General features: G+C 46.5%; 1 pseudogene; it reads left to right on the top strand.

Annotated features, from left to right (window-relative positions):
- Window positions 1–24111: 24111 nt before the first annotated feature.
- On the top strand, window positions 24112–25489 carry LOC123077314 (probable ubiquitin conjugation factor E4; annotated as a pseudogene).
- Window positions 25490–27291: the final 1802 nt, after the last annotated feature.

Genomic DNA, 27291 nt, shown 5'->3' on the forward strand with positions numbered 1-27291 from the left:
CGGTGACCCCATCCAGCGAGCCTACCGAGGTGCCTGTTGACGGGCAGACCAACGGAGTTCTCGATGCCTAGATAATTCGTGCAGTAGGAGATGCACTCTTCGGTCAGAAAGCCCCTGGCTATACTTCCCTCTGGACGTGACATGTTGGGAACGTATCCTTTGATGACACCATTCATCCTTTCGAACGACATCATGCTATACAGGAACGTCGGCCCGAGTTGGATGATATCCTCCACGATATGGACCAGCAGATGCACCATAAAGTCGAAGAATGCGGGCGGGAAGTACATCTCAAGCTCGCATAGTATCACCACGATCTTTTCCTGTAGCCTCCTGAGTTGCCTCACGCCAATCGACTTCCGAGAGATGACGTCGAAAAAGTTGCATAGGCCAAATAGCGTTTCACGGATGTGCGCATCCATGATCCCACGGATTGCAACTGGAAGTATCTGCATCATCAGCACGTGACAGTCGTGAGACTTCATCCCGCTGAACTTCTGCTTCGCTGGGTCTAGGTATCTGCTTATCTTCCCCGCGTAACCGTAAGGAAGTTTTACTCCTATGAGGCAGGTGAAAATCTGCTCGATCTCCTCCTGACTTAGAGTGAAGCACGCGGGAGGGTAGTCATTTCCGGTCTTCTTGGCCTTTTTGCCTTTGCGACGAGTTTCTGCGTCCTGTTTCGCCTCATCATCATCATCATCATCATCATCATCATCATCATTAGCGTGAAGCTCCTGCCTGATGCCCATTGATTTCAAGTCTGCCCTTGCTTTCGGCCCATCTTTGGTCCTCTCTGGCATGTTGAGCAGGGTACCAAGCAGACTCTCGCACACGTTCTTCGTGATATGCATGGCATCAAGGCTGTGAGGCACACGGTGGATCTTCCAGTACAACATGTCCCAGAAAACAGACCTCGTTTTCCATACCTTCAGCAGCGGCTCTAGCACCTTTCGCTTCTTTCCCGGCTCTGGCGCCTTTTGCTTCTTTCCCGGCAGTGGGCAATCTTTCCAATTTTTCAACAGCTCGTCTATTTCCTCGCCGCTCCTCGTACGCGGGCGTTTTCGGGGTTCGGTTTCACCATCGAACAGATCCTCGTGCTTCCTCCACGGGTCATCGTCGCGAAGCCACCTTCGATGTCCCATGAACATGGTTTTCGAAGACCCGGGATCTCTATCTAGCTGGCGATACATTGTGTCATCCATGCACCCTACGCATCCAGAAAATCCGTGGACTACCTGCCTCGCGAGATATCCGTAACCGAGATAGTCGTGCACCATCGTGAGCAGTGCGGCTCTCATAGGGAAATATTCTTTCTCTGCGGCGTCCCACGTATTGGCTGGCGTTTTCCACAGCGTGTCTAGCTCCTCTTTCAGCAGCCCCAGATACAGATTGATGTCGTTCCCTGGTTGTTTCAGCCCTTCAATTAGCATACTCATGTGAATGTACTTCCTCTTCATGCACAACCAGGGGGGAAGGTTGTACATCCACACAAACACAGCCAGGTGCTATGTGTGCTTCTCTAGCTGCCAAACGGATTGACTCCATCGTTGCTCGCGCCTAGCACGATGTTCCTTGGATCCTTCCCAAATTCTGGGTATTCGAAGTTCAAAGCTTGCCACTGGCTCGCATCCTTAGGGTGACTTAGCATCTTCTCTTTTTTATTTATCTCCGGATCATTTCCGTCATCTTCCCGCTTCTTCTCCTCCCTATCCGCGTGCCAACGCAGGAGCTTTGCTACCTTATGTCCGCGAAATACCGTTGCAGACGAGGAGTGATCGGAAAGTACCACACTGATTTTCGAGGAGCTTTCTTCCTCTTCTTGTATCGAGTGACGCCGCACACCGGACATATGGTAGACTCTGCGTGCTCGTCCCGATAAATGATGCAATTGTTCATGCACACATGGTATTTCACGTGCGGTAAATCCAGAGGACACACGATTTTCTTCGCCTCCTCGAAACTGGTCGGGTACTTGTTCCCCTTGGGAAGACGTTCGTGCCAGAATGACATGTTCTCGTCGAAGCATGCGTCGGTCATTTTGTGTTTTACCTTCATCTCCAGAGCCATGAGCGTTACTTTCAGGCGGGTATCCTCGGGCCTGCATCCTTCATATAATGGAGTAACCGCGTCTATCTCCAGTTGATCCAGCTTGGCTTTCTCTCGGGCGGCAGCTCTTGCATTATCCGTCTGCTTGAGAAGCAGCTCTTGAATATGAGGGTCCTGCACCCAGCCTCCATCGTCGTCTGCTCCGGCATCTTCATCTTCATGATCATGCCCTTCGTCTTGATCTTCCTCATCATCATGTACGACATCTTCTACATGATGACTGTGTACAGCATCACCATCGTGATCATGTCCTGGAGATTCTTCGTCTTCTCGCCTGCCCTCGCCGCGGTGGTTGTCTTGTTGCCCTTACTCACCTTGCCACCGATAGCCATCCATGAAACCACGAAAGAGTAGGTGGTCCCGCACCAGCCCAGAATCCGAGTCCGCAATAAGGCTCTTCAGCTTGCATCTTCGACACGGACATCTTATCTCCGTCTCGTTCTTTTGAAGCATCTCAGCCTTCACGGAGCTCAAAAACTTATTCACGATGCCTTCGGTCATCATGCGGACCATGGTCGCCTGCGGGGTAGAGCAAAACGATATTTTAGATCCTAGAAAAATTTTGGCATGACCTTCCCTAAAAATAGGACCAAAAAGAATGCATAGTGCCAAAATTCTCGCCGAAACGGAAATGAATCAATATTCCGGCAAAATATTGACAACTATCGCATTTCAAATACCGGTACCCGCAAACACAAACATATATGTAACACCACAAACATATGCAACACCACAAACATACATAGATCTAGCTAGGCCACAAAAAGTGCATGTGCACGTTGTTGGAGCGAGCTAGGGAGAAAAAAAGTAGATCTACATCATGAAGATAGCTTTCCCCTTACTTACCTATCAAAAAAAGCTAATTTTACCACTTAATTTTGATGAATCTATGGTGCAAATGAGGTGAGGAGGAGGAGGCAGCCCAAAACTTGGAGAAGGAGATGGAGGGAATGAAGTGGGGAAAGTGAGTGGATAGGTGTGGCTGTCCAAAATATCTTGTTGGGGTCCTAGGTTACTAATGGCGCACCACCTGCAAATGCGTCATTAGTAACCTTGGTTACTAATGGCCATTAGTAACCTTGGTTACTAATGGCGCACATGCATGTGGTGCGTCATTAGTAGTTTTGCAAAAAAGTATATATATATATATATATATATATATATATATATATATATATACTAATGGCGCACCTCCAGTTGGTGCGCCATTACTAGTTTAAACTAGTAATGGCGCACTGTGATGCGGTGCGCCATTAGTAATTTTGCAAAAAGAAGAATAAAAAAACATTACTGGCGCACTCTGTGGCCAGTGCGCCATTACTAGTTAGAACTAGTAATAGCACACTTCGATCGGGTGCGCCATTAGTATGTATGTAAAAATGAAAAAAAAATCACTAGTGGCGCATCTTTTGTCTGGTGCGCTATAGTGTCTCCCACACTAATGGCGCATCGACAAGTGGTACGCCATTAGTATATAGTAGTGACGCACTACTTCACTGGTGCGCCATTAGTGTCCATCCCATCTAGGGCTGCAAACGAGTCGAGCTCGAGCGAGTTGGAGTTGGCTCAACTCAACTCATATGAAAATTCAAGCGAGCTCAAACTGAGTGAAGCTCATGATCGAGCTGTAGAACATGACTCATGCTCAGCTTGTAACGATTTTGAGTCGATCTCGAGCTAGTTTCGAGCTAAATAAGATGATAAAAATTATAAATCTATGAATGAAAAACAAAAAAAATAAGGTGAATATTGCTGGGAACCTTTGCCAAAAATATAGGATATTTGGCACATAGTCGACCACGTGCCATAATTAGGCCTAAATTTTCTCTGCACTTAATTAAGTTTCCATGTCCGTTGGTAAATAAAATAAAGAAAATCATGAACAACATATATGATAATAAATTATCTTATTTTCATTTAATATATGGCATGATCATTTAACATAATGATATTTTGTCGAGCTATCGAGCTAAAATCGAGCGAGCCAACATTGGCTCAAGATCGGCTCATTTCTCGGTCGAGCTACACAAAGTGTTCAAACTCAGCTTGTTTCTTTTCGAGTCGATCTCGAGTCGAGTCAAAAAATGAGTCAATCTCAAGCGGCTCACGAGCCTCGAGCTTTTCTTGCAGCCCTAATCCCATCTATAGCCCTTTTCCTAGTAGTGTGGATTATTCCATGTGTACTTGTATTGTCCATGGTGCACCGTTCTACTCCCTCTAACTGCAGTTTTTTGCGGGTAGAAGCCATGGATTTTAATAGGCTCAGGGTCTTGTATAGGAGAATGATCATGTATGACTAGGGATAACATTTACATGCTAGTTTATTATTTGAAGACAAGGCATGGTGTTTCGGATAAGTATATACACCACAATTTAGATATTTTATTAGTTGTACTTAAGCTATGAGACAGAAGAAAGTACAACGCATGGTTCCCGTCTCCCGCGGTAAATAAAATGGGCAAGTTTCAATTATATTGCCCAAAGAATTTGTAGCTCACTTTGCTTGACCGCTTGCAGGTTAACTGCTACTGGCGCGGGCTAGACTCCGACCACACGCGACATCCTTCAGCCCGCCGAGAGATCCAACCTAGTTGGGCCATGTAGGGTTCAGATTGCCGAGAGATCCCGATGGAACATGTCACGCGAGTAGTGAGGAGGGTTCCAGTGAAGTTCGTTGCGAGACTAAATTGTGGCTGACTCATCATTGGGCGCTATATGGGTACCTTTAAAAGCTTTAAAGTATATGGATGCATAGGCTATAGGTTCACTGGTAGAAAAAAAGGCTTCCGTCCAGCCCCATTAGTCGCGAAACTGTAGGAACCACGACTAATGAAGTCTTTAGTCGCGGTTCGGCAGACGAACCGCGACCAAAGGCTTGGGCCAGGGCGCTCGGTGGCCAGCTGGTGCACGTGAGGGGCTTTAGTCGCGGTTGGCCAGGCCAACCGCGACTAAAGGTGCCCAAAGGCCTTTAGTCGCGGTTGGCCTGGCCAACCGCGACTAAAGCTCCTCCCCTATATATACCAGTTCAGCGCACTCACTTAGCCATTTGGTGCCACTTCTCTTCACAAGGGGGTGTAGGTTTGCTTTTGGTTCCTCTTATGCACACAAGGTGTTTGATGAAATGCCCAACAGCGTGAAACAAACATGATATGAAGTGTTGGAGCCACACTTGAGGTTCCTCCTCGATCGCGGTTAGCAACTTGAACCTTTCATGCATGTGTGTCATTGATAAAATATGCATGTGTGTTGTTCATTGTTTAATTTCTATTGTTTATAGCTAGTTACTTTAACAAATGCATGATGGTTAATTATATATTTTATATTATAATAATGCAGATGAATCGGCAATGGATGTACGGTAACCGACTCTCCCGCGAGTTCACTACGGGTTTGAAAGATTTCCTCGTAGTGGCTAATGCGAACAAGCAGAAGGGTTTTGTTATCTGTCCATGTGTTGACTGTAAGAATCAGAAGGGTTACTCTTCCTCAAGAGAAGTTCACCTGCACCTGCTTCGGCACGGTTTCATGCCAAGCTATAATTGTTGGACCAAGCATGGAGAAAGAGGGGTTATAATGGAAGAAGATGAAGAAGGGGATGATTTCATCGATGAAAGCTATCTTGCTCATTTCGGTGATACTTTCATGGAGGATGCTGAAGGTGAAGGGGAAGGTGAAGGGGAAGGTGAAGGGGAAGGTGAAGGTGAAGGTGAAGAAGAGGCACGTGATGAGACCGTTGATGATCTTGGTCGGACCATTGCTGATGCACGGAGACGCTGCGAAACTGAAAAGGAGAGGGAGAATTTGGATCGCATGTTAGAGGATCACAGAAAGTCGTTGTACCCTGGATGCGATGATGGTCTGAAAAAGCTGGGCTGCACACTGGATTTGCTGAAATGGAAGGCACAGGCAGGTGTAGCTGACTCGGCATTTGAAAACTTGCTGAAAATGTTGAAGAATATGTTTCCAAAGAATAACGAGTTGCCCGCCAGTACGTACGAAGCAAAGAAGGTTGTCTGCCCTCTAGGTTTAGAGGTTCTGAAGATACATGCATGCATCAACGACTGCATCCTCTACCGCGGTGAATACGAGAATTTGAATGAATGCCCGGTATGCACTGCATTGCGTTATAAGATCAGAGGCGATGACCCTGGTGACGATGTTGAGGGCGGGAAACCCAGGAAGAGGGTTCCCGCCAAGGTGATGTGGTATGCTCCTATAATACCACGGTTGAAACGTCTGTTCAGGAACAAAGAGCATGCCAAGTTGTTGCGATGGCACAAAGAGGACCGTAAGTCGGACGGGGAGTTGAGACACACCGCAGATGGAACGCAATGGAGAAAGATCGACAGAGAGTTCAAAGATTTTGCAGCTGACGCAAGGAACATAAGATTTGGTCTAAGTACAGATGGCATGAATCCTTTTGGCGAGCAGAGCTCCAGCCATAGCACCTGGCCCGTGACTCTATGCATCTACAACCTTCCTCCTTGGTTGTGCATGAAGCGGAAGTTCATTATGATGCCAGTGCTCATCCAAGGTCCGAAGCAACCCGGCAACGACATCGATGTGTACCTAAGGCCATTAGTTGATGAACTTTTACAGCTGTGGGGCAGACCTGGTGTCCGTGTGTGGGATGAGCACAAAAAAGAGGAATTTAACCTACGAGCGTTGCTTTTCGTAACCATCAACGATTGGCCTGCTCTTAGTAACCTTTCGGGACTGTCAAATAAGGGATACAATGCATGCACGCACTGCTTACATGAGACTGAAAGTGTACATTTGCCAAATTGTAAGAAGAACGTGTACCTTGGGCATCGTCGATTTCTTCCGAAAATTCATCCAGTAAGAAAGAAAGGCAAGCATTACAACGGCAAGGCAGATCACCGGCCGAAGCCTGCGGAACGCACTGGTGCTGAGGTATTTGATATGGTCAAGGATTTGAAAGTCATCTTTGGAAAGGGTCCTGGCGGACAATCAGTTCCGAAGGGAGCTGACGGGCACGCAGCCATGTGGAAGAAGAAATCTATATTCTGGGAGCTAGAATATTGGAAAGTCCTAGAAGTCCGCTCTGCAATCGACGTGATGCACGTTACGAAGAATATTTGCGTGAACCTCCTAAGCTTCTTGGGCGTGTATGGGAAGACAAATGATACAAAGGAAGCACGGCAGGACCAGCAACGTTTGAAAGACCCTGATGACCGGCATCCGGAATGGTTTCAAGGTCGTGCCAGCTACGCTCTGACCAAAGAAGAGAAGGTCATCTTTTTTGAATGCCTGAGCAGTATGAAGGTCCCGTCTGGATTCTCGTCCAATATAAAGGGAATAATAAACATGGCGGAGAAAAAGTTCCAAAACCTGAAGTCTCACGACTGCCACGTGATTATGACGCAATTGCTTCCGATTGCTTTGAGGGGGCTCCTGCCGGAAAATGTTCGAGTAGCCATTGTGAAGCTATGTGCATTCCTCAATGCAATCTCTCAGAAGGTAATCAATCCAGAAGATCTACCACGGTTACAGAACGATGTGATCCAATGTCTTGTCAGTTTCGAGTTGGTGTTCCCGCCATCCTTCTTCAATATTATGACGCACCTCTTGGTTCACCTAGTCGAAGAGATTTTCATTCTCGGTCCTGTATTTCTACACAATATGTTCCCCTTCGAGAGGTTCATGGGAGTATTAAAGAAATATGTTCGTAACCGTGCTAGGCCAGAAGGAAGCATCGCCAAGGGCTATGGAAATGAGGAGGTAATTGAGTTTTGTGTTGACTTTGTTCCTGACCTTAAGCCGATTGGTCTTCCTCGATCGCGGCACGAGGGGAGACTAAGTGGAAAAGGCACGATCGGAAGGAAATCAACGACATGTATGGACGGCCATTCTCTGACTGAAGCACACCACACTGTACTGACCAATTCCAGCTTGGTGGCTCCGTACTTTGAGAAACACAAGAATATTTTACGCTCGGACAACCCGGGGAAGCCTGAATCCTGGATTAGGAAGGCCCACATGGAGACTTTCGGCAGTTGGTTGAGAAAACATTTAATGAATGACAATGATGTTGTAGATCAGCTGTACATGTTGGCCAAGACACCATCTTCGACTATAACGACTTTCCAAGGGTACGAGATAAATGGGAATACATTTTACACGATCGCCCAAGATAAAAAGAGCACCAACCAAAACAGTGGTGTCCGCTTTGATGCAGCAACCGAGAATGGGCAAAAGGTCACATATTATGGTTACATAGAGGAGATATGGGAACTTGACTATGGACCCTCCTTTAAGGTCCCTTTGTTCCGGTGCAAATGGTTCAAGCTAACAGGAGGTGGGGTAAAGGTGGACCAGCAATACGGAATGACAATGGTGGATTTCAACAATCTTGGTTACCTTGACGAACCATTCGTCCTAGCGAAAGATGTCGCTCAGGTTTTCTATGTGAAGGACATGAGTAGCAAACCGAGGAAACGGAAAGATAAGAAAACGATCAGTACATCATGCGATGATCCAAAGCGCCACATTGTTCTTTCAGGGAAAAGAAACATCGTGAGAGTGGAGGACAAGACAGACATGTCAGAAGATTATAATATGTTTGCTGAAATTCCGCCCTTCAAAGTGAACACCGACCCAAGCATTAAGTTAAATGATGAGGATGCTCCATGGATACGGCACAATCGTAAGCAAGCAGGGACACAAGGGAAGAAATGATGTGTAATAATTTATTGTACCAAACTTTGTTGAATGGATCATGTGAATTATATTACCCGTGATGTGTTTGGTGTCCATTTTCGAATGATTCGAGATACCACTGATGATACATGAAATTTGGAGTGATTTAGTCATACTCCTGCCTAGGCGTATAAAATTTTGAATTGAATTAGTTTTATTTTTCTGAATTTTTTGATATATTATTTGTATTTTTAACATTTTGAATTGAATTAGTTTTATTTTTCAAATTTTTTTGATATATTATTTGTATTTTTAGAATTTTGAATTGAATTAGTTTTATTTTTCTGAATTTTTTGATATAATATTTGTGTTTTTAACATATTGAATTGAATTAGTTTTATTTTTCTGAATTTTTTGATATATTATTTGTATTTTTAACATTTTGAATTGAATTAGTTTTATTTTTCTTAATTTTTTGATATATTATTTGTATTTTTAGAATTTTGAATTGAATTAGTTTTATTTTTCTGAATTTTTTGATATAATATTTGTGTTTTTAACATATTGAATTGAATTAGTTTTATTTTTCTGAATTTTTCAATATATTATTTGTATTTTTAAGATTTTGAAAAAGAAAAAGTATTTTAAAAATACCTTTAGTCGCGGTTGGCCTGCCCAACCGCGACTAAAGGTCATTGCGCGCGGGAACGAAAAACCCGCCAAAAAAGCCCTTTAGTCGCGGGTCGCCTCCCCAACCGCGACTAAAGGTTACCTTTAGTCGCGGGTCGCCTACCCAACCGCGACTAAAGGTTGCCCTTTAGTCGCGGGTCGCCTCCCCAACCGCGACTAAAGGGGGGGGGGGGCTATAAATACAAGGGCCCGACCCGTCGCGGGCATTTCTCGTCTTCTCTGTCGCGCCGAAGGCCTGCCGCCGTCGCCCTCGCCCTCGACGCCGCCCGCCGTCGCCCTCGCCCTCGACGCCGCCCGCCGTCGCCCTCGCCCTCGACGTCGCCCGCCGTCGCCCGCCGCCCCCTCTCGCCCACGTACGGCGCCCGCCGCCCCCTCTCGCCCTCGTACGCCGCCCGCCGTCGCCCGCCGCCCCCTCTCGCCCACGCCGGCCGGCCTCCCTCGCCCACCACGCCGCCTCTCGCCCGCCCTCAACGCCGCCGCCCGCTGTCGCCCGCCGCCCCCTCTCGCCCACGTACAGAGAGCTAGCGAGATCGTGGAGAGGGAGAGAGAATTTTTTTTGTTCTTTTTAATTTTAACTAGTTAATTAGTTTAACAAAAACGGTAAAATAACTTAACAAAAAACGTATAACCGTAAAATAACTTAATTAACAAAAAACGTATAACTTAACAAATAACCGTAAAATTTGATAATTAACAAAAAAAACGTATATACGGAGAGGGGGCGGCGAGGGGGGCGGCGATGCGCGCGGTGTTTTTTTTAGGGATCGAGAGGGGGCGGCGAGGGTTATACATGTGTGTTGTCCTCGCCTCCCTCTCCGTGACGCCGTCGTCTGCCGCCCCGTCTCGCGCTCTACCGCGACACCCTCTCCCACCCCTTCCTCGCCCCCTCCTTTTGCCACCGCCCTTTCGCCACCGCCACCGCCACCGCCCCCCTTCTTCACTTAATTAATTTGTTTTTACTACATGTTTTCAGGACTGACATAATGGCGGACGATAGAGCTGACCCGATTATGGACAACTATGATCCGGACGGTGAAGCACATATGTTCGGCATCATAAACGGCGATATTCTATATGTGCCGACCGGACAAGAAGAAGATGATATCTCTTCTTATCTGAACCTTGACGGTGAAGATGAAGGGCGCCGTCAGCAAGATGATGCCGAACAAACGTCGATAAACGACGATCTTCAAATGGAAGTAGCAACCACCTCCGGCGCCGAGGTATATATATACATTGAGCCTCTGGTGATACAAACTAACTGATTTGAATAAATATGTGTGGACTAACGCGCGCGACTCTCTTTCTTATTTTAGCCCTCGGCCGGATCGTCGAAACAATCGAGTACGTCGTCAAAGCGTGGCGCAACCAAGACGATGAAACAAGGAGAAACATGCACCATCGAGGTTGTCGACAGTGCAACCGGCAGGCCGCTGGAGCCCCGCAAGAACGCCACCAAGTTTGTCAACCAATGCGGAGCCATTGTTAGAGACAACGTCTCGATCACCGTCCAGGAGTGGAATAAGCCAAAGAAGGCACGAATTGCTGGTTTCACTTTTGTCGATAAGAGAACAAAAAAAGATTGCTTCAAGAAGCTTATGGAACATTTCGTTCTACCTCCGGAATACAACAAATTCGATGAGGAGGGTAACAAGATTGAGGAAAACAAGGAGAGGAGGAGGCTAGTCAAACAGTTCGCTCTTCATAAGATGGCCGACGCATTCCGGAAAATTCAAGCAAAATCTAGCCCATGACTTTGTCAAGCAGAACAAGACTCCGGATTTCAAAGGACAATATGAGAAACTGAAACATGATTGGCCAGAATTTGTGAAGCAAAAGAAATCGGAGCAGTTCATTCAAATATCGAAAAAAATAAGGAAAATGCGGCTAAGAAGGAGTACAATCATATTATGGGGCCAGGAGGGTATCGCCTTTGGGAGCCTAGGTGGGAGAAGATGGAGAACGAGCTGAGGGCGCGAGGAATCCGTCCAGGTACGGAGGGATGGGACCCAAGGGCCAAAAGCTGGTGGTACGGGCATGGGGGAACGCTGAACCCGGAGACAGGGGAGTGTGTTTACCGGGGCAAAATAATTAAACCCACCCAAGCCCTTATTGACGCAATGAGGGATGCTCAAGAGGGGAAGATCAAGTTCAACAGAGAGAACGACGCGCTGACAAAAGCCCTCGGGAATCCTGAACACGGAGGACGTGTACGAGGCATGGGGCACATTCCGTGGAAAATAGGGTTCCCCCAGAACGATGACCCGTACGGTTACAGAAGCCGGAAGAGAAAGATGGATCGGGAAGCAGATGTTGTGGCGCGGTTGGCATCGGAAATGGATGTGATGAAGAAAACCGTGAGTGTACTAGTAGCCGAACGAGATGCAGCTCGGGCGCAGCATGAAGATCATCCAGCGGATCTCAGAAGCCAGCAGCGGAGAAGCAGTGTGGCTTCCACGGAGGCCCCACCGGCTGGTGCAGATGCACCGACGATCGAAATTACTGCACCGGAGCCTCTGGTGGTCGAAATTACTGCACCGGAGCCTCTGGTGGTCGAAATTACTGCACCGGAGCCTCCTCGCTACCCCGTGGACGATATAAAGGAGATGAAAGAATGTCATCTGTATTATCCTATCGGGAACATGTCCATGAAGGTAGCCATCGGCAGTGCTTTACCATGTTTACCTGGAGCACTCCACCACAACAACCCCATTCAAGATGGCTATGCTCGTGTCACGGTGGAGGACATAGTCCAAGGGTTTGAGGACCTGGAGATTGACATTGCTACACCTGAAGGGGAGAAAAGACTTGGAGATGTCAAGCGCCATTTCATTCTATGGCAAAAGAAGTTTATCAAGTTTCCAGGCGAGGCGCCAAGGACAACAAGTCCACCCCCCTACGGTGGTGGCGGTTCACCTACACCTCCGTCACGTCAGCCGACGCCCCCCAGTCCACAACGTCCGGCGGGTGATCAGACGCCGCCCCCCAGTCCTCGTCCGGCGGGTGATCAGACGCCGCCCCCCAATCCACCTCCGGCAAAGAAGCAGAAGCAGTCCTGGATTATTAACCCGGACCCTTATGTACCTAAGACCACAAAGGTACCGGAGCCATCATTGAAGCCTCTCCCCACAAGGCCTTGGGAACGTAGTGCCGAGGAAACTGCCGCGGCCGCGGCTGCTGATCATGAGAAATGGAAGGCGGACTGCAAGAAGAAAAGAGAGCCCGAGCCCAAGCCAGTATTTTCTGATGAGCAAAAGAAGTGGGCTAAGTCATTTTTGAGCACACCGTCCCAAGCCGCGAAGAATCTGCCTGACGACTATGCACGTGAACTTCGTAGGCAGGCACTCATGTTGAAGGAGAAGAAAGAGCGGGCGGAGAACCAGGAGAACAAAGCCTTGGAGGAGGCCGAGAAAACGGAATTAGAAAGTAAAAAAAGCGGGAAACGAGTTGCCCAGCTCGGGGAACAAAGTAAACAATCGATTGCCCCGCTTATAGTGAAAGCCGCCGGTCCGGATGACCCTGATATCATAGCAGCTGCGGCAGCACATGGATTGACTGTAACGAGTGCCAGAGAACAAGCGGCCAACTTAGGTATTACTCTTCGTGAACTGTTAGGCCTTGATGAGGCGCCAGTGAAGGAGGTAGTAATTACATATGTGAAGAATGGGCCTCTCGTCGAGCCTGCGCAGGAAGAGGATCTACCTCCACAAATGAAAGGTCTGCTGAAATGGTACAAGGGTTACATAAAAAATAAAAACGCCAAAGAATATATTTATGCGGAAGTTAGATATGAGCATCACTTCAAACATTACTATGTGCAAATTCATCTGAGTGAATTGTTCCAGCTTTTCAATCTGCGCGAGCTCGACAAATCTATCATCAGTTGCTATGTTCTGTAAGTGATTTATTTCTACCCCATCTCGTTCATATTGCCTGCACTATATATATGTCCTAACTATATTGTTGTGTCCGCTATTATACATGCAGAATGAAGATTAAGGAATGCAGAGTAAGGAACATCCATGATGTTGGGTTCATTGACCCACACATCGTTAATGGATATGTGTTGGAGCATCACCCCGCCGACATGGAGGCAGACCTGTGGCAGTTTCTTACAAAGCAGGAACTCAAAAGTGATATTCTATTTCCTTACCATTTTGGGTGAGTGTTTCTGTCTTGAGCACATTCTCTTTTGTTTACTCCATGCATGGTATGTGGCCGGCTAATCGATGAGTTATGCATGACGTACTGTGCATGTATCGTGTCCGCAGGTTCCACTGGATTCTGCTAGTAATTAAAGTTGACACCTCAGAATGTCTCGTCCACGACTCTCTGAATAAGGATTCCAAAGCTTTGGGTCGACATGAGAAGAATGCTGCAGAAGTAATTATTTTCATTCATTTGCGCTCTATATCGATCGGCCTATTTCGTTCATTTCCTAATATCAAGTAACTAATAACTCTCTTGTTCATTTAATTTTCTTTGCCTCGTAGGGTTTGGAGACGGTTCGTAGATACAAAGGTCGGTGAATTCAAAAAAGAGCTAGAATTCAAAAGGGCAAAGGCTAAGAATGGTGAGGATATTCAGCCAGCGGGGACCAATCTATGTGCATACTATGTCTGTGAGATGATCCGGAGATACACCTCTGAGCGGGTTCCGAGTGATACCAATGCTCAGAGGAATAACCTCCGGATGATGCTTAGTCCAGAAGCTCGCTTCCGACCACTTCAAGAGGAACTAGCTGGATGGTTCAGGAGGGAAGTCCTCCATCCTAAAGGAGAACACCATTACGAGGACGTAGAACTTTATATGCATTAAATTATGTATGGAAACTTGTTCAAAATTGTATATGGTCATTCCGATGATATTGAATATATATTGTATATTCCTCTTGAATTCTTTTTGGTTCTAATTTCAAATTTGTTTGAAATTGTACATTCATATGCATGTATGTAGTACCGTAGAATATGTGAAACTCCTTCAAAATTAAAATAAAGCACAAAAGAAATAAAACAATACAAATTAAACAGAAAACAGGTTTAGGGGGGGGCTAAAACCCTAAACCCGCGGCGGCCTTTAGTCGCGGTTGGCCAGAAGAACCGCGACTAAAGGTCGTCCGCCCCGACGGCCGCCTGGCGCTCACGTGGACGGGTCTTTAGTCGCGGTTCTTAAGCAACCGCGACTAAAGGGTGGGGCCTTTAGTCGCGCCCGTTCGGTCGCGGTTGCGCAACCGCGACTAATGGCAGTTGCGAACCGCGACCAAAGGCACTTTTTCCATCAGTGGTTAGATATCCCAGATAAGCAGCAATTGATGGATAGACTATGTTGCACCCATTCACGATACCACACATTCCCATTCCCAAGCAAAGTTGCATACTACGTATCCGAGAAATTGCCTATATTGATGCAAACAGAGGGCAAGCTAGCTACTCCACTGTTGGCCGCAGGAGATACTAGCAAACGCCCAACATTTACCTATATATGTGCGCCGATGAAGTATCAATTGGGTGGCACAAGTGTAATCGCACCGGAGAGAATCTAAAAGTCGTACCAAATAGTAGATGGATAGATACCAACAACAACCAACTTAAATTCTACCGCCTCTTGATTTAACCAGCCTAAGTAGCTCGTACTGATCTTATGTCACGAGAGTAGCTCTGGAATTGGTAATCATCCATGCCATGGTACTGGTTTTTTCTGCACCTGTGGACGTACAGATGCGCATTTGAGATTGTAAAGATATCTCCAACTCAAGCACATGAATCCGCATGCATGCGAGTAGGGATGAAAATGGAGTGGAAAATTTTCGCTTTTCCGGAGAAAAAATGGAAACGGAGAGGAAATATGAAAACGGAAACGGAATTTTGCAAAACGGAATGGAAATAGAATTTTTTATGCGGAAATGGAAACAAAAACAGAATGGTGTTTTTCAATGGAACACACGTGGAAAGGAACTTTCCGTTTTCATTAATATGGAATTTCCTTTTCTACTATAGGCCCATGGCTGCTTTGTAGCCCAACTACCAAACAACACACAATGACACAATGAGTAGAACGAGCATAATGTATCATTTGAGTACCAACTTTTACTACCGCACACATACTCAGCTAGACTCTATACCGAATTGTGACTACCCTATATTACCAATACAACCATATCATTTTGTAGCCATGTTAAGAATTCTATCAATTTGTTTATTTTTTGTCTGTATTTCTCTATGATTCAAAGGGGTTTTAAGTTCCGGTTAACAACAGTTTTGTTTTCGTGTCCGCTCTGTATTCGCCCCGTGTTTGTTTTCGGTAGTATCTGTTTCCGTATTCGTTTTCGGGGTTTTTGTATTCGTTTCCGCTTTTATAAAAAAATATGAAAACAAATATGATAGCGCCTAGTTTCGTCCATTTCCGCGCCATTTTCATCCCTACATGCGAGCGGTACAGTTTACGTGCTTCTGTCCAGTGGTCTTTCGCTACTATCTCTGTACCAAAATATTAGACGTTTTTGTAGGCTAAAATGGCCTACCAAAACGTCTTATATTTTGATACCGAGGTAGTACTTGTAAATTAATCCCCACCGTAAAAAACATAAAGATAACTATGTTCATTCAATATATATGGATTAAATCATTTCTATATACAATGTCTACAACAAATATGGGAGTCACCCGGTTTGCATTGAACTTACAAAACAACTTTGGCCCCGAGAAATCCGTCGCATATCAGATCCTATAAATACCATGCTCAGTTAATAGCTTAAGGGCATGTCTGGATCACAGTAAGGAGCATCCTTACCAACTTTTTTGGCGTTGATTGATGGTGTTGGCTTACGTTTTGATGAAAACAAGTTTTTTTTTGTATGGCTCCTGTATGAGAGGCTGACATATGGGCTCGACCATGTCGAAACAACCCAACATATAGCAAGCGAGGTGCCCGAAGAATCAACGAAAAATTCTCGCCCTTGCTTATCATTAACATTCTCGTCTTGCAAGGACCAAATTAAGGAACGCAATCCAAGTACATGGCGGCCCGCCGAGGATGATTTTTTGACATTTTATCATTTTTTTAGTCATAGATGTAACACATTCAACACATGCATGATAATAACCCCACTTGTTTTATCATGGAAATGGTACTACTATGACAGAGATTCATTTCATTTTTGCAGAATTTTCCCATATGTGATTTTCGTCTCTCTTTTTTTTTGCGGCTGATCTTTTCCTTGTAGTTTCAGACCAAAATTCGAGCTATGCATGCAGAAGCAAAAAAGATAAACTCCCACATGATTACTTAGAAAAAGGGAAACAAAATTGCAGACAATTTTCACATTTGGATTGTAGTGTGCACACATGAAGTCTGAGGGTTGCCAGTCTTCTTGAAAGGAAACGAGGGGCGACTTTTCAGCTTTACGTTAGTGGGTGCATAGAAGAAGTGTGACTTTAGAGTCTGCATTGAATGTGGTATAGGTATACTCCATGTGTCTCTATGCACGTGTTTGTATTACAACTTCTTAGTAGACACTATATATTGGTGGTAGAGGTTGACTATATCTTTTTCAGTCTATTTTTATTTTTCTGTGTTCCTTCTTTTTCTTTCTTGCAAATCATTTTGACTTGTTTTCAAGTGTTAAACACCGGGCACCATGCCTCAGACGTCCGCTCAAACAAGAGCTCCTATTGGATTATTTACCTCATGTGAAACGCGCAGGAAGGCAATCCTTTTTAGAGAAATGGGAGAAGTCGTTTCGATTTTCCTCCCTTTGAAATTCTTCTATTCGAGCAAATGAGAAGACCTAGAGGCATTCTCGTCAATTTCTTGGGCTCCCACTGAAAATCCATGACTGCCAGCCCTGCCGAGCAAAACCGAAATCCCTGTCAACTCGTATATGGATTGTATGGGCTCATTATATCTAGCAGCAACAAGTTCCAAAGTCTATGGGTTGTATGGGCTATGGACTCGACATGTCCGAGAAGCAGCACAGAAGAAGAGATCAGTGTTGCGCTTATTCACGATACCACCCATTCCCCAAACGACGTTGCAAATGACAACCAGTGCTAGAGGGCAAGCTAGTAGCTACTCTAATGTTGTGTAAGAGCTAACAAATATCCAACTTACGGCACATGTGTAGCTGCAACAAGCCGTACAAGATAGTAGATGATAGTTTCCCGCAAAAAAAAAGATAGTAGATGATAGGAGGCCAACACCATCTAACTTCAATTTTGCCGCCTTTTAGTGCTGCCAACCAAGTAGTACTCTCACATCACAATAGTAGCTCTCGAATTAGTCATTCGATCAAGTCATGCTAAACATTTAACCCAATTTATGGCTGCTATTTTATTGAACTAATCTTAGGCAAGTAGCTCGCTTACAACCGTTTTTGTCCTTACATAGTGTTGGAACCAGCATTTTCAAAGGATCCAACCGGACGGTGACGCATAGGTACTTCGTGTAATTTTGTTGCGAGCATCGGCGGCGAAGTTGAGCATTTTTGCAACCACCATAGTCTGTTTTTGCTATCACTATAGTTTATTTTTGTTGCTGGCGTCGATGGCGGCGAGCGTCGACGGTGACAGCTGTCGGCGGTGAGGGAAAACGGGGGAGGGCGGACGCGCGCAGCGTGACGTGGCGGCGAGGTGCGGCCGCCATGTGCCCATGTGTTTTCTTTGATCTCATGCACGGTGGGGAAGAAAGCGATGAGAAGGAAGGTGTCCGGTTGAAATTTGGGGGTGGGCCGGCCTAGGTGCTAGTGGGTGCATCCGTGCATAGAAAGGGCATGAGTTGGAGTGTGCACCGAGTGTTGTGGGGTATATTGTGTATGTTTATGTGCATGTCTTAGAGGAAATCATCCCGACCTCCGGCGCCAGGGTACCACCCGACCATGGACTCCGGTATCTCAGGTGGAGATGCTCTCTCTCTCTCTCTCTCTCTCTCTCTCTCTCTCTATGTTCTCGCAGAGTGCTTCATGCTCCGGCAGGCTCCATGGGCGAGAATCTCGCATAACATCCTAGGCTCCATGCTTTGCCGGCTCCCTTGCCTCGCTGATTGTGCCAGCCTTTGCTCCATTCACCACTCGTGGCTGGACTCCGCTCGCCATCAACGCCCGTCCCCATCGCTCCCGCTTCTCTTGTTCTCCAAGTTCGTCTTTGCCAGCTTCACCCCCTTTGTGTCCAAGACTGCTAGCCGCCACATCCCTCTTCCCAAGGCCATGATGTTCGACAAAGCCAATTTGCGTGGGGCTCTTTTGATGGCTGGCCCGCGGTGTCGCTGCTAATGCAGATGCGGATACTACCATTCAAATGGGTAGTTCATGTTGAATATCTTCTCCTAGTGCATGATCAGGGATGGTTATTTACCAAGGTGGTCGTGTCTACTTCGTGATTCCAGCTCCAAGTGCATTCTGGCTGCAACTGTGCCTTGCTCTTTAGTTCTGGCGACCTGGGATGACATCGCGGTACATATGTGGAGATCTTGTTCCGCTGATATCGCCTTCTACCACGGAAAACTCTATTTGGTCTTGCATAACGCTACAAACATTTTCTCCTATGAATTTCAAGAGGATTGTGAGAGAGTGACATTCGCTCCATTTTGAAAGTGTCTGATAGAGCCTCGTCCTTCTATCGAGGATTGTCCGGCAAAGACGTGCAACTTCGTGGAATGGCGTAAAACATTACTGGTGGTCATCAGATACAAGGCTAAATGTTCTTAAAATTGGAGTGTTTTCCCTGGACTTCGGCACAAAACCTCACATATTCACTGAGATGAGTAGATTGGATGGCAATTGTCTCTTCATCAAAGGTGTCAAACCCAGTCAACGGGATCAAAACTAGGGTCAAGTTTGAATGTTACACGGTTTTGATAGTTTTGGGTTGAAATCTAGCCGTTTTGAAGTTCATGGTTGTTTCCTAGACTTTAGTGACAATTGAAGGTTATAATATGGACTTCTCTCCATCTGTCTGGATAGAGTTTGTGTTCTCTTAGGACCAACTTTTTGGATCTATTGAGTTTATATGGGTGTGGCATGTTGTTATTCTTGGTTTAATTTTTGTGGAATTGGAATCCTTACTTGGTGATACGGTGAACAAACATTTTGTTGTTTTTCTCAGTTCAATTTCTTGCCAAATTGAAATCGTTTAATCTTTAATGTTGTTTCATAAGCACTAAATTTGGTTTCTCCTATCACAATGTTTTGCTCCATTAGAAGTCATGAATTATTCCATGTGTACTTGTATTGTCCATGGTGCACTGTTCTTCTCCCTCTAACTACCATTTTTTGCAGTAGAAGCCATGGGTTTTAACAGACTCGGGGTCTTGTAATGTACGACTAGGGATATCATTTACATGCTAGTTTATTATATGGAGACAAAGCATGGCGTCCCGGATAAATTTATACACTATGATTAGACATTTTAGTTAAAACTTGTGTACACTAGTTTCAAATGCACTATTAAGTTAGGAGACAAAACAAAATACAACACATGGTTCTCGTCTCCCGTGGTAAATAAAATGGGTAAGTTTCAATTATATTGCCCAAAGAATTGGTAGCTCACTTGGTTTGACCGCTTGCAGGCTTACTGCTACTGCCGCGGGTTAGACTCCGACCACACGCGACAGTCTTCACCCTGCCGAGAGATCCCACCCAGTTGGGCCATGAAGGGTTCAACATGCCGAGAGATCCTGATGGAACAGGTCACGCGAGTAGTGAGGAGGGTTTCAATGAAAATCGCTGCGAGACTAAATTGTGGCTGACTCATCCTTGGACGTTGTATGAGTACCTTTATAAGCTTTACAAGTATATGGATGTATGGACTATAGGTCTGATATGCCAGAGTCGGAGCAGTAGATGGACAAACTGTGTTGCACTCATTCACGATACCACCCATTCCCATTACCGCTCCCAAGCTATATGTGTAGGAGAAATTGGCTATATTGATGCAAAAAACTACTAGTGATAGAGGGCTAGCTAGCTACTGTTGGCCTCAAGAGATACTAGCAAACGCCCAATATTTACCTATATACTAGTGGTTGGGGCGCCACCTGGTGGCGCCTCTTGAGGCGGGATTGTGCGTATTTGTTAACGTGTCTATACGACAGTTGGCTTAGTTTAGTGAGGAGACAAGCAGCCCAAGATGATACAGCAACAAAAATCCTTTATGGGCAATGCACACGCATAAAATATATGAGGCTTAGAAGTACTGACCTGAGCATCTTGGTGCTGGAATAAATAGGATAACAGTAGCAGAAATGCATTACGAACAATGCACATGCACAAAATCTATTAGGCTTAGAAGCAAAGGCAAGCATCATGGATAATGATAGGCACATATGAACAGGAGTAGCAGTTTTATTGCTTAGACCACTCATTACAGATACGACAGATAGTTCAAAAATAACAAATAGTACTATACAACTATCTCTAGGGAGCTCCATTTGTAGAACACAAAGTGCCTGATGATCACCAATATATGTTTATTCAGGAAAGAATGGCATCCACGCACATACATGATTCATTTGGATATACTCCCTCCGTTTCTAAATATAAATCCTTTTAGAGTTTTCAATAGAGACTACATACGAATGTATAGACATATTTTAGAATGTAGATTCACTCATTTTGCTTCCTATGTAGTCCATATTGAAATCTCTAAAAGGACTTATATTTAGGAGCGGAGGGTGTAAAACACAAAACACTGAAAAAACATGCGTCTGAGTAAGGCTTCATGACTACATGCAAATTTCAATTATGAACTCATAACCAAAGATCCCCTGCTAAGAATGACTGGGCGGAAGGCTGCTAAGATACAAAGCATATGTAATACTTCTCGTAGTATAAATCCCACTATTCTTGCGTACCCTGGACAACAGGATAGAGCGTACCATCATTCTAACTTCTAGACTGCACTCCATCTGTGGCCAACCATATTAACTGAATACATGTTAGTTGGAAAGTACAAATGAAATTTTCATTTGGTCATCGCTCAACGCTAGATGATGCTACTGTCAGCCATGTCACCAATAGAATCCATTTAGAGTTTCAGACCATGTCTAGGAAAACCAAAACTGCCCTACAGGAATAGTTTGGACAGACATTATACAGAAAGGAAGCCAAGAACTACATTATGTTCCAATTTCCGGGTTGTGAATAGAAAATATGCATTACTATTTGTGTGTTATTAAGAACTACATTATTATCCCGACCCCCGAGTCGCTCCCGCGAGCGTCCTCGGGGGAAACCCTAGCCGCCACCCCTCGCCCCCCCATCGATCTCTCTCCCCCCGCCGCCACCACACAGCGCCACCGGGCAAAGACCGGCCGGCGTTGGTGGCGGCGGGGATCTTGCCCCTCTTCTCGCGGTTGGCGTCCGGCGCTGGGCTGGGCGGGGCCTAGCGGCACGGCGAAGGGCGTGCTGGGTGGCGGCGGTGCAGTTGCGGCTTGAGGCCTCTCCAACGCGCGGCGGCTGTGGCTTCTCTAGCGGCGGCGCGAGTTTCCGGCGGCGGCTTGGCGGCGTGGCGCGGCGGAGCTCCAGCGAGGATTCGGCGGCGGGCTGGAGGGCTATGCGCCGTCCAGTGGTGCTGCCTCCGCGGCGGTTGCGGCTTGGGGCCCTGGACCCCGATCCGATCTGGATCTGGTGGTGCCGGGGTCTGGGCCATGGCGGCTGGCGAGGCATGGGATTCGTCGGGGCTTGTCGGCCTCTAGGCACCATGGGGGTGCCGGCGGCGACGCGTGCCCGGCGTGGTGAGACTGCTGGACGTGGTGGTCATCTTCTTCTCGAGATGGCCGACCAGAGGCTTGGTGATCGGATCTCGAGATCCATCATCTTGTCCCGGCTGCGAGTAGGGGAGTCATGGTTGCCGGTGAAAACCGAGCCGACGGCAGGCGATGGCGGCGTTCTCGCTGTTACCTTGATGAAGGCATCGTCGTGTAACTATTGTCAACCCACTCGTGCTGCTCCGGGGGAAACCCTAGGATCTGGTGTTCCAGATCCGACGATGGCGGCACTGCGGTGTCGTTTCTCTCTTGGGAGCATCGTTTGCGGAGCAGCGCTGGATGTCAGAGGCAGGAGGTGGAGCGGCTTCGTCTTGCACGGAGCTTCGGGGGTGATGTCAAGTCATGCCTGACCGACAGGTGCTACGCTTTGTCATGCCTGGTCGGCAAGTGCTACGCACGACAGATCTTCCAAGGACTTCAAGCTGTGTCGGCTGGTGATACCTGGCAGCATGGCGCTGAGGTATATCAGTGGCGACCGCGACGTGCTCAGCTGTTTGCGCGCAGGGAGGAGGTGCCGTTTGGCGCCGTGGTGGCGTCGACGATAGCTCGACCGAGCAAGGTTGATGCATCAGTACAGTTCTGAAGATGGAGCGGTGGCAGTTGGCGGCGGCGGCATCTGAGTGTACGCCGGACCGGTGAGACCCATGCCCGGCAGGCGTCCTGGATGGGTTCTCAGGTCTTAGATGTTAGGTTTGGCTGCGATGTCTGTTTGGTATTAGGCCCAGGCTATCTGCGCCCCTTCATCAGCTCGATAGAGGTGCTTAGACGGCGGCTTTAGTCTTACTGTTGTATTACTTTGTAAGGTCTTGTGAGAATAATTAATAAAGTGGCCGTATGCATCGCCTAGATGCAGAGGCCGGGGGTCATCCTCCTTTTCTAAAAAAATTAAGCATATTATAACATGCAGTTACAAATATTCAGAATTACGAAGATCCATTTGACATCATGCTCATATTCATCAGAAGAAAATAAAAAGGTAAAGATTTCGCTTACAACTGGGAGTGGTCAGCTTGAGAATGTCCTGAAACAGATCTTATAAAGGGCCTCATTGTCAAGAACCATGCTCTTCCCCGTGTGCTCCTGTCCTGAAGAATACAAAAATGCAGAAAAATGTTGACTTCCTATAAAAAGGCAATAATAGAGCATAGAACCCAAACTGTAGTTGGGATCAATGTGTACCTGATCAGGATTCTGTCCATGAGAGCTCGGATGAGTAGTTAGTTCTTGATGAGATGAATACTGCAAGTATACATTTCTTCCCCTGATATGGCAGGAGCATGATGACTGTCAAATAATGGCATGAAAATCATTGTCACTAACAGTGATACTGGATTTTATTAATTGATCGAGGCATAATAACGTTAAGTAATAGAATGCATCTTTAACCTCTCGCAAATCCAAATCACAAATTATATAACTCTGCCATTGTGGTCAATCACAACATATAAAAACATAATGTAAAAAACAACTCTACAGACAGAAGATCGGCTGACACAGAAGCACCAAAAGGAAAATTTCACTTAGATGTACCCACATCAGGTAAGAACAAGATTACCTCAAACGCAATTTTCCCATCATCTTTGAGTGGAAGATTACCTCCGACCTGATCCACCCGGCCACTGTCTCTTCACTGTCGGCAGCCTGCAGCAGCATTCATCAGTACCTGTAACTAAGATATATGCAAATGCTCTGTCTCGTCTCATCTTGTCAGAAGATGCAGGTACCTTCTCTGGCATGTATTTGAATACAGTTTTCTGTCCTCCTTCGTATATGTTACATTGGGATACAATCTGCAAATGTATGTACAGATTCATTAGAAATTGATGGTTTCAATGCGTGTGGGTTGCGGGCATATAAAACGGCACATTTAGATGAGTTACCTCAGCTCTGACGCTGATGCTGATTGGGGAAGGAAGAACCATGGAGATCTGCAGCTTGCTTGGGGCCTTCTTCCATGTTAGTGCTATCCCTGACCGTGAGTTTGCAAGCCAGCCTGATGTTGGGCAACAGTGCTTCTCCGAGGCATCTACACGCAGGCCGGCTGATTTACTGTCATCATTCGCAGCAATACAAAATGTTATGAATAGCTTGCAGGATGGGCTGAGGGATGTTCTTCTAGTGCTGCTTAAGAATTCGGATACTTGAGAAAAGGTCCTTGAATATCTGGCAGTGGTGATAAACACAAATGCAGGAAGATCTGGCATGCGTGTGGACCCTTTGAAATGCGCAAGTTCGGGTATGTTTGTCAATCTTAGTGCTGTCATGCTCCGTCTGTGCGAGCCTTTTTTGGATAAAATGGAGTCGATGAAGGGCAAGATTGATGTCAAGTACCTCTTATGCAACAAAAGAGTAGACTTCAAGAGCTTGACCGCGGTAAATGCCTCTTCAGAAGAAGTCTCATCATGGATAGAGAGCTGGAGCCAAGATAATGGCAGTGGAAAGGCAAATAAAGAGAATTTCTCATTTTATTTGCGAATGTTTTTTCATGACGGCAAGGGTACTTAACTTGGGAGTGATGAAAGCTGTGGCAGATCTTAAACATATCTCTCGGGAACTCGCAAGGTGTGAAGATGATTTGGAAGCAAACAACGCAATCAGAGATCAAGGAGGAAGTTCACCACAGCTTGAGCAAGATATAACATGCTTGGAGAAGATAGTTGCAGCCTTATCCCAAGAACAGTTCTGCTATGAATCTCAGATACTAAGGGACAGTGCTTTTCTTCAGCGTGCACTATCTTTCTACAGATTAATGATATTGTGGTCAGTAGGCTTAGTTGGGGGATTTAAGATGCCTTCGCCATCAGAATGGCCCATGGAATTTTCTTGCATACCGGAGCATTTTCTTGATGATGCAACGGATTTACTTGCTCTAACCTCTAGAATTCCAAAAGCTCCGGAGGGCTTCCCTTTGGATGATTTTCTCAATTTCAACATCATGTTCATGGCGAGCTCTTCTTACATTAAAAATCCTTACCTGAAAGCAAAGATGGTTGAAGTTTTGAAAAGCTGGATGCTACAAAGAAGCAGCTTGAAATCCACAGCCTCGTTATTTGAGGGGCACCAACTATGTCTCGATTATCTTGTCAAGAATCTTCTAAAGCTTTGTGTGGATATTGAATTCAATGGCTCCCATACACAATTCTTCGACACATTTAATATTCGACACAAGATTGCTGAGCTTCTTGAGTATTTATGGGATGTTCCTTGGAGACAAATGGCTAAAGACAGTCCCTGGTGTAGTTGTTTTAGAGGTGAACCTTGCCGACCACAATGATTCACTGTAATCAACGAACTTTGTTGAGAGAAACCTGGAGGTAGGTCTCGATGCGGATGTCGCCGGACACCCTCAAAGACGATCCATAGCGGCTCCCGAATGCGGCATCCCACCCCTGTTGTCTGCGTGCCGCCAATCAATCGATTCATTCATCGTTTGTTTCATCCCCAAATTCAAAGAGAATTCTGGAGCAATAGTGAGAGGTTTGAGAGTGGTAAACACATGGGTAATAAGGAGACCTTGGCTGGAGGTGACGCGGTAGAGGGCGTCGTGGAGGCCCCCGATGGCGGAGCAGCCGAAGCCCTTGGCGGCGGCAGCAGCGGCGAGTGCAGGGAGTGTGCGGTACGCTTGCCATGGGATCCACCTGCTGTAGGAAATAGTGGATGGTGCCGCCGTCGGTCTCCTCACCCACGGCAAGGCAGGATCAAGCCGCCGCCACTTACACGGCAGACCATAGATCAAAACCACCACCGGCACCTGCTCCTCCATTGGCTCTGAGCCACCACCGACAGCAACTCAGCCTCGCCCTCTCCGCCCGCAACCGTATTACGCTTGTTCTGGCACGGCCCGCCCCGTCCGCTCCGCTCTGCTCTGCTCGATCTGGTGCGAGGGGGAGGGGAGCGCCGATGGTGAGAAGTTTAGGGAAGGAGAAAAGAGGTGGAAGTGTCAGCCATTGGGGAGGGCGTGGGTGATGGCGGCTGCAGCGAGAAGGTCACCGGTGGTGGCGACGGCGGCGGCGGCGGAAAGGGAGAGGAATCGGAGGGATGGGGACTCGGGGCTGGGCCGGTGGCCAATCCCTTTCTCTTTTTCTTCTCGAGACGAAGCGAACCCCTTTGTCTCCTAGCTAATCCAACGTGGAACGAGCGAGCGAGCGCCATTTGCGGGACTGTTAATGGGTTTAATGTGCACAGGTGAAGTGTAAATTGGATGGCACAATTGTAATCGCACTGGAGAGAATCTAAAAGTCGTACCAAATAGTAGATGGATAGATGCCAACAACAACCAACTTAAATTCTACCGCCTCTTGATTTAACCAGCCAAGTAGCTCGTACCGATCTTATGGCACGAGAGTAGCTCTGGAATTGGTAATCATTCATGCCATGATACTAGTTTTTTCTGCAGCTGATCTTCTCTGTGCAGTGGACGTACAGATGCGCATTTGATATTGTAAAGATATCTCCAACTCAAGCACATGAATCCACATGCGAGCGGTACAGTTTACGTGCTTCTATTCAGTGGTTTTTCGCTACTATCTCTATACCAAAATATTAGACGTTTTTTAGGCTAAAATAACCTATCAAAACGTCTTATATTTTAATACCGAGGTAGTACTTGTAAATTAATACCCACTGTGAAAAAACATAAAGGCAACTATGTTCTTTCAAATATACACTACTGGAATCTGGCATTTTGCCATCTTCCTCCTCTTTGCCGTCCGCTTCCACAAGTGGACGTCAAAGAAAGGGCAGATGACAAAAAAAAACTATTTGCCGTCAGATGCTTAAGAGCTAGAAGGCAGACAACAAAAAGCCAGATGGGCCCCACAGGGCACAGCGTGGCTAGGTCAGATTCTTTGCCGTCTGCTTGCTGGACCTTTGCCGTCCGTGAGCGGACGTCAAAGAAAGGGCCCAGCTAACGGCCGTCTCCCCCTTCTACTATGCGTGCCCTTTGCCGTTCGCTAGCGGACGGCAAAGAACGTGCCCCCACTTAGAAACGGCCGCCCCCTCTCTGTCTCTCCGGCCCCACCCCCTCACTCTCCCCTCTCTCTCCCCCCTCTCTCCACCCCGCGCCCCCAACTCACC

The sequence above is a fragment of the Triticum aestivum genome, chromosome 1B (assembly GCF_018294505.1).
Source record: "Triticum aestivum cultivar Chinese Spring chromosome 1B, IWGSC CS RefSeq v2.1, whole genome shotgun sequence".
In the NCBI taxonomy this organism is placed as follows: Eukaryota; Viridiplantae; Streptophyta; class Magnoliopsida; order Poales; family Poaceae; genus Triticum; species Triticum aestivum.